This window comes from Temnothorax longispinosus, chromosome 7 (assembly GCF_030848805.1).
Source record: "Temnothorax longispinosus isolate EJ_2023e chromosome 7, Tlon_JGU_v1, whole genome shotgun sequence".
Classification (NCBI taxonomy): Eukaryota; Metazoa; Arthropoda; class Insecta; order Hymenoptera; family Formicidae; genus Temnothorax; species Temnothorax longispinosus.
In genome coordinates, this window is record NC_092364.1 from 3,568,822 (window position 1) to 3,581,121 (window position 12,300).

The following is a 12,300-nucleotide window of genomic DNA, read 5'->3' on the forward strand; positions in this document are numbered from 1 at the left end:
CAAGTCTAGTTCTCGATTCGGCTATTTGAGGACCGTGGACCATAGGCTGCAAGAGAAAAAAAATCATCAATTAGAATTGCGAAGACGGCATTTCAGATGTTCTGTTAAACAATAGCGTGATTATACTTTTCTAGATTTCGCTTGCGTCATTGTAAAACTAATATCGAAGGAATTAAGCTCTGTTGTACTATATTGCAATACAGATGTATGTAATCTATTTAAGTGAAAAAAACAGCCTGTATTTCTAAAAATCTTTCGATCAAAGAACATGCATGCAGAACGTTTCTTTATTAATTGTAAAAAAAAAAAAAAAAAAAAACAACTTGATGATCGAATGATTCATACGTAATTGGACTGAAAATTCGTAGCTGAGAATTCTTTAGCTTTAACGAGATCTAAAACGTGATCATGATAATCTGGACGTCAATGTCATTCCGGAAATTTTCCAGCCGGAAAGCCGACGACGGATCGCCGGCTTCGAGAACACTCGACGGCAATGTGGGAGTTGTCTCGAAGTCGGTGGTGTCCCTCCTATTACGGTCGACGCGCGGAGAGGCCCGGGAGCAACCGCGAAAGACGGAAGTGCGCTCGCGAGAGATTTCTGCGGAGCGCAGATTCCGAACAACTTTCTCGCCAAGTACGCGACGTTCGAGGGGCCTCCGACTGCCTGTGTTCGGTCATTGATCACTTACCGCGCGCGTCTCGCGTCTCTAACGTTCCCGTCCACATTGGCACGCGCACGATAGAAATACAAGGCTGCTTCACTTAACTCGATAAAGGAGCGTGAGAATCTTTAGGGCAACCGAAGCTAGCGTCGAGGACGACGAATCTTAAATCTTCGCGGTCCAAATTGCTTCTCGCGAATAGAGTATTATACGTCCTCCATTTCGTTTGATCAGCGGATCTAACATAAATCGAGGAATTATTATTTGGCGAAGTTCACAGGAATTTCAAAAATATACAGTCAGTTTGTCGATTATATTCGCTTGGAGAACCAGCGATAAGCTACCGTATAGCAAAGTATCAATTGAATCCAGTTCGGCATATAGGATAGCAAAAAGTTAAGGATTCTCTCCCTCCCTCTTTCTCTCTCTCGCGGGTTGAATCGGTGCGTTTCATTGAGACGAGCGTTCAATCCTGAAAACCAGATTGCAGTACAGTTATCGTCAACTTCGGTGTTCCGCCGCAAAACGCATTTGAAATGATTGCGCGTCGGAATTTCCTGCGTTACTGCGTTATTGGGTCCTCGCGGTCGGCGTTGCGTTCGCGGCCTCGTACGCAAAGGGAGGAAGACGAATGACATTGTGCGCGCTATCGCCGGAGATAACGGGTTACGACGGATTCAGCGGTGCGTACCGTTTACGCGGTTAATTACCATACGCATCCGCTCGGGTTCGGCACGATTCGCGAAATCGCGTAGCGCGCGTCCGCCGTTTGCGACGCGACGGCTCGTCGCAGGATCGGGAGCGATCTCGTCTCCGTCGTACGGGGCGGGTAGAGTCAAATATTGAATCAGCCGAGGCCGAACGAGGAATCGTGAATGGGACCAGGTCGGGAAAATTCATTTCGCATTCAAGGCGTTCGCCCATTGACGATTCTCTCTCATCTGGCTGTACGACGAAGTCGGCTTGTCAAACGATGCCGAAGTTACGCGGTACTTCGACAATAATTCTTCGGCTGGAATCGAAGAGACCGACCAAGCGACAGCGTCGGTTAACCGAGGTTGCGCATATCGCGAGGCGCGGCGGCGCGTTTAATTTTAAACGGGCACCCGCGAAAATGAATCACCGCGGTATTATTCCAGATGGCCGCGAAACCGCGCGCGGACATCTCGTCGCGATTCCGCGACGACGGCGTGGGGAGGAGGAGGAGGAGATCGCGCGGTCGGTCGCGCGTTTGACTAAATATATAATGCCCGACCGCGCGGCGTTAATCTCGCGCATTAGCGACATTTATATATACTTGTCGGTTATATATCCGCGACACGTGGAGTAATTCCGGAGCCACGGCGGAGAGAGCCTGCCGGCCAATCCTTCGTCACTTCTACGGCGGATCGCCTTTTTCTCCTGGGATGGAAATTTCGGTCACGGAGATTGCCGCTGATACGCGCGGGTCTCCAGTCGTCCCGCATACGTTAAATATTAATGCAAGCAAAACATTTCTCCGTACGCTACATTTGAATTCGATGACGAGTCTCTCGATGTCCGAGTCACGAGGAGGAAAACGGTTGATCCCGCCGATCGTCGTTATAGGTTAAAAAAATTGAAACGTGAACGCGGCTATTATCAACAACGATCGATAGGTCCCCGCGATGCCGCCGCGCCGATAGGATCAAGCGTCGCGAAGTTTGCCGCGGATCGAGGCGAGTGAATGCAGGCCCGCGTAAATTCGCCGGCGATATCCTTCGATATCGCCGGCGGAGGAGGGAATTGGAAAGTCCCCCGCGATTTTCAGCGTGTCTCGCCGGGCGAACGCGCGTGAGAGATTGCATCGGGTGGACCTTAAAGAGCCGATTTTGCGAGAGCGGCGGACCTTTTCTCTTTCTCGTGACCGACTTCGGACGTATTGTTTGTTCGTCGCGCGGCGAGAGAGAGAGCCGTTCCGCGGAACAACAATCGTAACGCCTCGAAACGCGCGCCCGCAACGGCGGGAGAAAGTATCGGATTTAAAATAAAACGTATTCCCTAATCCGATATGTCCGATATAAAGCTACGAGTGTTTCTTGTGAGACCAGCACTGCGCGAATAAAAATTATACTATCCATTTCTATATTATGTAAAAACAACTATATTTTATTTCATTAAGTCTCTGTTGCACCCGTATCTTCGTAGAATTTTAATTACCCTAAAATATAGCAGGAGACATCGATAAGTAGTAAGTAGATAAATTAAGAATCGGAAGCAATCGGAAGTGTATCGATTACATATTTAATTACAAGCAATTAGGCATGTTTCAAGATACCGTCTGGATCTACGAAAATGTCAGCTTTATAGTATTTCTTAAGAGCTGACTGGTTTAAACATCGCATTAAATTACAATGCCACGTAACAGCGTAATTTAGCAGCAATCCAGCGTAATTTAACAGAAGCGGTAATTAAAATAATAAGCGCTTAAAAACTGAACATTAAAGCTATTAAGCAGCAGCACAACGATATTTAAAGGTGCGAGTCGCTGCGCCTTCAGCCGCGAATGAATATCGAGCTTTGAAAGTCTCGATTGTGTCTTTAGTGTTTAATCTGTCAAGGTACGAGGAATCATCGATCCTCGCGCGTGTAACCCCCGCTCAAGTTAGCTTCGAGTATTCCGCTCTCTCGGAATACTCGGTGAACGTTGTCGCGCGCACGGAATTAACGAGTTCTCGTGGCGACCCGCGGCGAAGCGCAGCGGCGCGCTGCTGCACCTCGAAGTGCAGTGGCAGCGACAGCGGCGGAGGCGGCGCGGGCGTCTCGTTGTTGGCAGCAATGAGGATCCGCGGCGACCTACTTGGCGTACCTCGACCCCCTCGACACATCGATTCGAACCAAAATTATTTCCGAGCGATTATTGTTCGACCACCAACCCCCCGCCCTCCCCGGTGGATGCATCCCCTCGTGCGCGTCTCCAAAATAGAAATCAAACGTATTTTTAAATCAGTCTAGGAATTGACATCTCCCGACAATATGGCCACGACTTCCCGTACCCCTTCCTCCGCGCCAAAGAGTCTCCTCGGAGGAAAATCAATTTCTCCGTATCATCGTAGATTAGATTAGGTTTTCCCCTGATCTGCGGTTTCTATTCAAACTTGGAGCGAAATGCATTTTGATAATAATAAGAGAGATCGAGATGACGGATTGGGCTATTAATTGACGTTCTCGGGCGAGCTTCGTGATCATCAAAGAGCCGAGCTCTTTCGGAAGCGTATATACGCGTCGGTATTCCAGCGAGGTGCCGCAGGCAGATGCGCGTTTCTGCAATGCGAATTTCTTTAGGCGCGGCAAACGACAGCGCGAAGGAGCGCCTATTACGCGTTTATCTGCTGGAAACAATGACCTCATCGTGTCGAGCGTTACTATGAATTATTTACGATCACGCGTGGAAACTCCTTTGTTTCCGCGCTACGCGATACATGTATACATTTAAGTATCACACCGATGTGCAGTTAAGGAGAAACAAAACGATCCCTCCTTCGATCCGGTAGTGATAAAGAAAAAAAAAAGATTTTAACGTCTTCAATGAGCGGAAAATTATGAACGTTTTCGCTAAAGAAAGAAAACATCTCCATAAAATCTCTGGATTACAGCGCAATCTTGCATTTTGATAATCGATTATACGAAATACCCGCTTCGCAGCTGAGAGCGTAACTTCAGTTAAACTCCGATTAATTTAACCGACGATTAATTTATCATCGATACCTATCTTGTTATAAAATGGATAGTCCCATTAATTTCCCATTGTTCGACGCGCGGAAAGAAAGACGTCCGTTCTTTTCGATGCAGATTAATCTCAGTTTAATTTACCTTCTATTTTTTTTTCTAGCTTTAATGTTTATTTCTACCAACGTAGATTAACTTTAATCTCGGTTTAACTTACTTTTTCTTTTCTTATTAGTTCTGAAAATTAGAAGATAAAAAGTAAAGTTAAACCGAGATTAAAATTAATCCACGTTGGTAGAAATAAACATAAAAAGTTAAATCGAGATTAAAGTTAATCTGTACCGATAGAAATTGACTTGAGAACGACAAATCGCGCAAAAAAATTTTATCAATTTTGTCGGTTGAGTCAATCGCCGATTAAAGGTAAAAACGGAGTTTGGTCTCGCGGTTGCCTTGAGAACTTAAATAGATCGCATCTCCTTATACGCTCGAGGCGCTATCAATCGCTCGCGTTGCTCGCTCGCTCGCTCGCACGTCAAGCCGCTGCCGTTTACAACGAGCGGAGCGGGTCGTCGCGCACGACGCTTCCGCGGCTGACCCCTTCGGGCTTGCTCTCCCGACGGTCGACGTTACAGGAAAACGATGTTGCTCTTCGCACGCGTGCGCAACTCAGCGGCGCGCATTCCGCCGCCGTGTTAGCCAGCCTGATCGTAAGAGGCCGACGTAACCGCCGCGCAAACGTCACGAATACAGGATCGGATTTTGTGCAGCCGATCCTCTCTTCTCTCTCGCCGTCGCGAATCACTTGGGACGGCAATGACGGCATTCATGGACATGGTAGTTTGATCTTGTATTCAATTTCGTCTCGAGCATGATCGCGAAAGGCTGTACATACGGTCCATTCGTTAAACAGAACTTTTGGGCCGATATTCACAGTCAGATCTTATATATAAGATCGTTTCAAGTTCATCTTTAAGTACCTCGTAGCCAATAAAACGAGTTGTACAGCATCTAAAAATAAACTTAAAACGATCTTAAATATAAGATCCAACTATGTATACCGCCCTAAGATTACCCAAAACTTTCAATATAAGATCTTAAATATAAAATTGGTCTGTGAATCGCCCTTAATCTTTCAAAGAGAATTAATTATTCGTATAGATCTTTCGACTTTGCGACGTATATACGCTTACAAATTAAAGATTAAAGAAGAGTGAATTGTTTTTAGATCGAAAAGTTGCTATCTGAGACGCTCTCTGTTCAGATTGCGTTTTCAATCGGTTAGCATCCTTGAAATTTTCATAGATGGAGAAATAAATAAATTGCGATATATATTGATGTTTAAAAATCGAATAAAGCGAACGCAAGACGGAATCTCACGCGAGGGTATGCGGACGTTTGAATCCGCTCCTGTGCTCACAGCACGGGTGACGGCACGGGAGAGGAAGGGAGAGGGCGTAGCGGGTAAGAGCGAGAGGAGAGGCACTTAATGGCGAATACGCATATACATGTAAATCGCGTGTCAGAGCCTATAGGCTATCTAATGATTCCAACATTATATCCACAAGCGACCGCAATGTGAACCAATGACAGCCCCCAGGCCTGACCACGCTGCGAACGTTATCATAGAGATGCGGGACTATAGAGCACCCAAATGAAAAATGGAGCTACACGCAAAACGGAATATATTACGCTAGGTGTAGATTCTTTCTCGAACAGATTTTTCGAATCTTCTGAAAGCACTTTCACGCTTTTCCGCGAACTGAGATTGAAACTTGTCGCTTATCCTGCAAGTTTTGCATAAGTTAATTAAGGCGAGCTTTTAATGATATCCGGTACGTCATGACCGAGGCAGATTCTCATCTTATTCTTCAATCTTCATTCAGATTCAAAGGGACTCGAGTAAAACTTTACTTACGCTTTTAATTACAAATATACTCGAAATTGAAAATTAATTTTTCCTCGTATTCTCCCCTCCCTTTCTCGCCATCATCCCAATAGTTCTTTCTCCAAAGAATCGAGAAAGCGTAAAGAGCGGCGTCTCGATTCTTCGAAAAATTTTCGGCAGACAGGGAAGACTGCAAGCAGATCGCTCGCAAAGTTGGTAGGTGTGGTTTTTTTTTTAGCAGTTTGCGGTCGCCGGAAAATATCGATTGCGCGGATACGCGGGTAGATACGCGTCATCTAGACACTTTGGAGCGTATATAGCGTATCCAGAGCTGCCTGTGTGTCCCGCGCACTCCTCCCCCCTCCCTCCCCCCTTTCCACCGGCCGAGTGCACCTATGACTAGTTCCACGCCGTTGAATAAACGTTCCGTTTCTCGGTCGCTCTCACTTCTTCCCCGACGCCTGTTCTCCCTCCCCCTTCCATCCTCCCCCGCCCCTCCTCGACCCCTATCTCCTCCTGTCTCACCCTCGCCCTCCCCTCCCCCTCCGCGCCATCCTTCCCCACCTTCCTCGTAGCACGCGCGCGGGTATGCAACGGCGTGCAGTGAGCCGTACACAAAGGCCTGATTGCCGGACACCCGGTGAAATATGCCAGTCCCCGCCAATAACCGGTATCTCGCTGCCCTCTCTTCACTTTTACGCTGTCTTCGCTGCGGGTTCACGGAGCGACGGGTTGGACGAAGGTGGAGAACATGGAGGACCAGGGAAGGGAGGGAGGTAAAGTCACGGTGAAGCAGTGAGGGGGGAGGAGGGGGGAGAAGGAGGGACGAGAGGGAACGAACACCGATGGAAGTGTATCGCGATACGAGAGACAATGTGACGCGAGCTGGATACTGATGCTACCACGAGAAGGATAAAGAAAAAAGGGAATACAGAAAGAGAGAGAAAAAAAAGAGAGAGAGAGAGAGAGGGGGGGAAGAAGGGAAGAGAAACCGTGGCTATTTAATTAGTTTTATTTAACGCTTTGGGGTCGCACAGCGAAATGAATAAACGGCAATAATTGCAATCGCATAGAAGTTATAAGTAGAAAAAGGAGGAAAGTAGGAGAAGGAAGGGGGGAAGAGAGAGAGAGAGAGAGAGAGAGAGAGAGAGAGAGAGAGACAGTGCGTGCGAGAACGTAATTAAAACTATTTTAGAAATTCCCAAAGAAACCTCGAACTGTCGAAAATGACATTGAGTTAATAAGTACATAACTCATCAATTTCGATAATTTGAGATTCTCATAATTCATATAATTGCAAACTTAAATCATACACTTGTACCAATATAGCGTGTAATTTCTTGTTCAATGAAATAAAATTTAAATACATAAGCCGAAGAGAGAGAAAGAGAGGAAGTGTTATCGGGAACGCTTGCTCCGGCATTCGCGTGAGGTTATTTTCATGATATAGTTGCGCGGGGAGTTCGATCGAAGATAAGCGGAGTCGCGGGAGGTAAAGCTAGGTGAGGCTCTCCTAGGGCAGCAACGCGATGCCGAGAGAGAGTGTACCAACGTTACCGCGCGAAAATCGCGCTTAATGCCTTGCTGGCTTTAAAGCCGTTCCCGCGAGACGCAACGTTAAAGTAGCTGCGAGCAAATAGAATCCCAATGTGGACATTACTAGGGGAGAGAGGGGGGAGGGGGGGGACAAAGTACGAATTTCTTGCTCAACCGAAAATACGCGGTTTGCCGCGGAAATACATCGCCGTCTCGCGCGCGCGCGGGATCGGATATCTTGTTCAAATTATCGTCTAAGCAAATTGTCGGTTGTTTCTGGCGAGAGAGACGGAGAGACGTGGGTTAACGCAATTTCAAGACACTGTCGAGGCTGCGACAGTGTCTTCAGTTGCGCGCTTCGATGCGCAGCGCGGATTCGAGTGGCACTCGAACGCGCGGAGTAGAGAACGCACACGTTCGCCGCTATACGCCGGCGAACTTGTCCGCGTTCTTTCAAGCCGGTATTCATAGTCGGTTCTTATATTTTAAGACCATCTTAAATATAATCTTAAGATGTCATTAACCAATCACAGAGCCGTATTAGCTCGAGATATTACTTAAGACGGTCTTGAAATAAGATCTGATTATGAATACCGGCCTTAAGAACGTGCGCAAACGGAGAGGCATACATCCCCGAGAGGCGTCGCCGTTGCGGCGCTTTCGCGACACGTCGCTCGCGCGCGAGACAGCGGTTCAGATTTATATAGAATCGCGTTTCTCGTTTTCCTGATGGGAAAGGCGAATAACGCGCGGCTCATCCGCGCGCGAGAGGCGTCGTTGCGCCATGCCACTGCGCCCGCTGGCGTTTTCGCAATTCCCTCTCGTGCTCTCGCGACGGTCGATATGCACGACGAATGGCGACGCACATCGCGCGCTCTCGTTCGGTCGACCGCTGGAAGATGGCCGCGTTCCTCGCGCGCATATAGACGCCGCGACTCTCATCTTCTGCCTCCCCGCGTCCAAGGGCGACGGCAACGGGGCTACGGCCGAGCTCCGTTTAACTTAATCCGCGGTTAATTCGATCACGGTTGCTCGCAGCGAGATCTCTAACTCGACGATTCCGTCGTCCCTGATCCAGTTCTTCTTCTCACGTGTCGAACAAATAATTGAATTTCTTATGCGAGTTAACGAAACAGGTGTTACTCGACAGATTAATCATACGTTAAATTAATGTTTGAGGTGACTCCGATATCAGCCGCGGGATTAGCTTGCTCGCCAATTAACTTGTCAAGCAACAGCTGGTGCTACCTTGTTAGCGCGGATGAAATTATTAATTTTTTTGCCGTTCGATACGTGGAAAGAAAGTTACATTGACAACGGATTGTGATAAAGTTGAAAGCTTTGCTGCAGGCATTCCTATCAGTAATTAAACTAATTGATCGATAGTTGATAGAAGTTTCGGCAAAATCGCTTTCATGTCCATTTTTACCAATATACAGATTAACTTTAATCTCGGTTTAATTTACTTTTTATCTTTCTCTAATTCTTAGAACTAGCAATTTTGCAAACAAGCGAGGGCAATTTAAATTTTCCGATTTAACAATATCGATTAATGATGTCAACATTGAACATCAACATAAGACTCATCTTTGACGCATTTCATCACCGAAAGTGTGATTTATATAATCACACTATGTTAATTAAAAAATACACTCTGACCCACGAGAAAAGCCTTGCCATAATCAATGCTAAAAAAAAAGATGAATTAACTTTCAAGCATCGTCAAGCCGGAGAGATCATCGATGTTAATTGTGACAGCGATCAGCGACTTCATTGATCCACCACGATACATCGTATTCAACAAAGAGTACGTTGCATCGTCGACGAACGCCTTCGCTTCCAGTCGACGACCGCCGTAGCGCGAGATTTCGCATCGCGGTTTCGCAGATTAATCAGTTAGGAATGCGCGAGCATGCGGCGAGGAAGGAGGCTGTGCGCGCGAGAGCGATCGGGGACGAGTAAGAGCGCGATCGAACGGTCTAAAGATCGTTTTAGACGATTCCTAATTCGATTCCCGAAGTTCCACGTATAATTTGGCATGCGCTATACATTCGCAGACACATCGCCTGTAACATTAAAACGAATAAGTTCGATATCGAGTCGAAAAAAAACAGGTCTCGTTAAAAGTCTTCGACAAAACCGGCCGGATCCGGCGAGGATGTTAAATGGCGGTTCCATTGGGAACCGACGTTTGTTCAATATCGCGCGAGCGAATCGCGGCCGGCAACGTTTTAACGTGGGTGTCCCACAGAAGAGCGGAGGGACGACATGAAAGACGACGACCCGGCATTGCGCGCCTCCGCTATTACATCCAAGGTTACCCCCGACGAGTCGTAAACTCTCCTCTCTCGTACCTCTCGCTCGCCGTTCTCTCGCTCACGTGCCGTGCATCGAGCTCCCCCGTTCCGCTTTATACCCGTGACGACGCGCGGGACCGTATATTTCAAACGCGTCTCGATAACACGAATTGACTCGGCGCGGCCGGCGTCGACACCTGATCGAGTCAAGTCGCTCTCTGCGACGAGATATGTACTGAGGCTGCATTCCCGATATTCACTGTCGGTACTAAAAATCTATATTTTTCTATATTTTGCGTCACGTATACCATAGATTTTCAGTGCTGACAGTTGCCGACAGTAAATCGGCGAAATCAAGCGGTATCTCAGATAACAATTAAGCGTAACAATTAGCATCACGTCTGCTTCCGAAACGCTCTGGAATATTAGAGTGTAATGAGCTGAGGCTGCTTTCGACAGCGCATTTAAGATTATCAGGCGCGTCGGAAAACGGAGCGGGAAGTTTTATTTACGCAATCGCGCGCGGAGCACTTTTCTTCATCTTTCAGATAAAAAGAGAGGGAGAGACAGATAGAGAGACGGAAGGGGGAGCGAGAAGATAAGCAGGCGCGGGAGAACTTCCGTCGACGAGAAAAACGCTGAAAGATCGACATTTTTTTCCCCGCCCTCGGCGCGAACGCGCGTGTGATGAACGCATATACATCCGCGTGTGTCCATCACGCTGCAACGAGATTTCTCCGGTCCGTTACGCGTGCGACGCAATAAACGTATACGTACTCTTTACGTGTGCGACGAAGCGTGTGTCAATAAAAAGGACGTAACGCCCATATCACACTAGCGATTGAACGATTGCGTTTGCGTTTGCGTCTTTTGGGACCAATCAGAACGGAAATCGTGAATCGCAATCGCCAGCAGCTACTTTCTGATTGGTCAAGAGACGTAAACGCAAACGTAGACGCAATCGCCAATCGCTATAGTGTGATACGGGCATAAGACCCGAACGATCCGTCAAGCGATTGCGTCGCGAGAATGATCTCTCTCTTCCTCTCCTCTTTTCTCTTTCTTTAAATTAACGACGACACGTGTAAACGCGGCGGAGCGCGTCGGCTAATTCCGCGCGACGAACAACAGCAATTGTCCTCCACGTTTCCGTCAGACGTAATTTAGCCGGCGACTTAATTTACGAGGCAATTGCGATTAAAGCAATTGCGTCGACGCAACTGCAATAAACAGCGCGCTGCTCCATTTTCTGAATGTTATAGGATTCGTGGCCTGATCCGAGTTGACGCGAGAGAAAAGTAGAGAAAAGCGAAGTTTTTTTTGATACCGTATTTTTAGAATTTCGACGCGTAAAATTGACAAACTTATATAACAATTAAATAAATTTTGATTTCATTTCTATGCTTCTATGTTACTCCATTTTTCATTAATTACTCCAACTTCTATGTTACTCTATATTCTTTCACTCAGAGTTCGAAATAAATTCTTCCTTTGAAAGAACTGACTTTTTTTTACTTTTTCGTAGAATTCTACCTCGCGGTTCTCCGAATACGCATTCAACTCACGAGTTATCGTTGGTGTGACAGAAAAATTAAACGTTTCGCGCTGAACAAACTGCCGACTAATGTCGAGTTAAACGATAAACGGACTTATACGAAAAGTCGCGTCCATCTGATTTCTAGCCTTTTTTCTTCACTAATAATCGGGAGAGATCCGCTTCGCTTTGCTTTGCGTTGCGTGTTCTAAAGCCATCCGACCCTCAACTTGACGAGAGAAGACCACCGGGAGCATTTAAATCACGTACTATAAAGGCTAATTGCGTCAAACGTTAATTACTTTTACAGTTAAGCTACGTCAACGATGTCGCAGTGACGTCGAGATTTCGCGGACGAGAAACCTCACAGTATTATTAATATTTACTTGACTGAACGTTTAAAAACCGAGTGCTAACCGATATAATTTGTATTAATATCCCTGCATTTCTCGGTTCGTATCAATATGTTTTTCATTATATATCTTCTTCTATTTATTACGATCTGAACCGAACAATATACGCGAAATATGGCAAGATAATATTGGTCATTAATTATATTTTCCAATATAAAATCATTCAAATCTCTTCCCTTGCAATTATTCTTATAACGTTCAATAAAAATGTTTGAACTGAAAATAAATCTGGCGTGGGCAAATTAAATTTCATGCATCGCTCATTTGCTACAACGATATA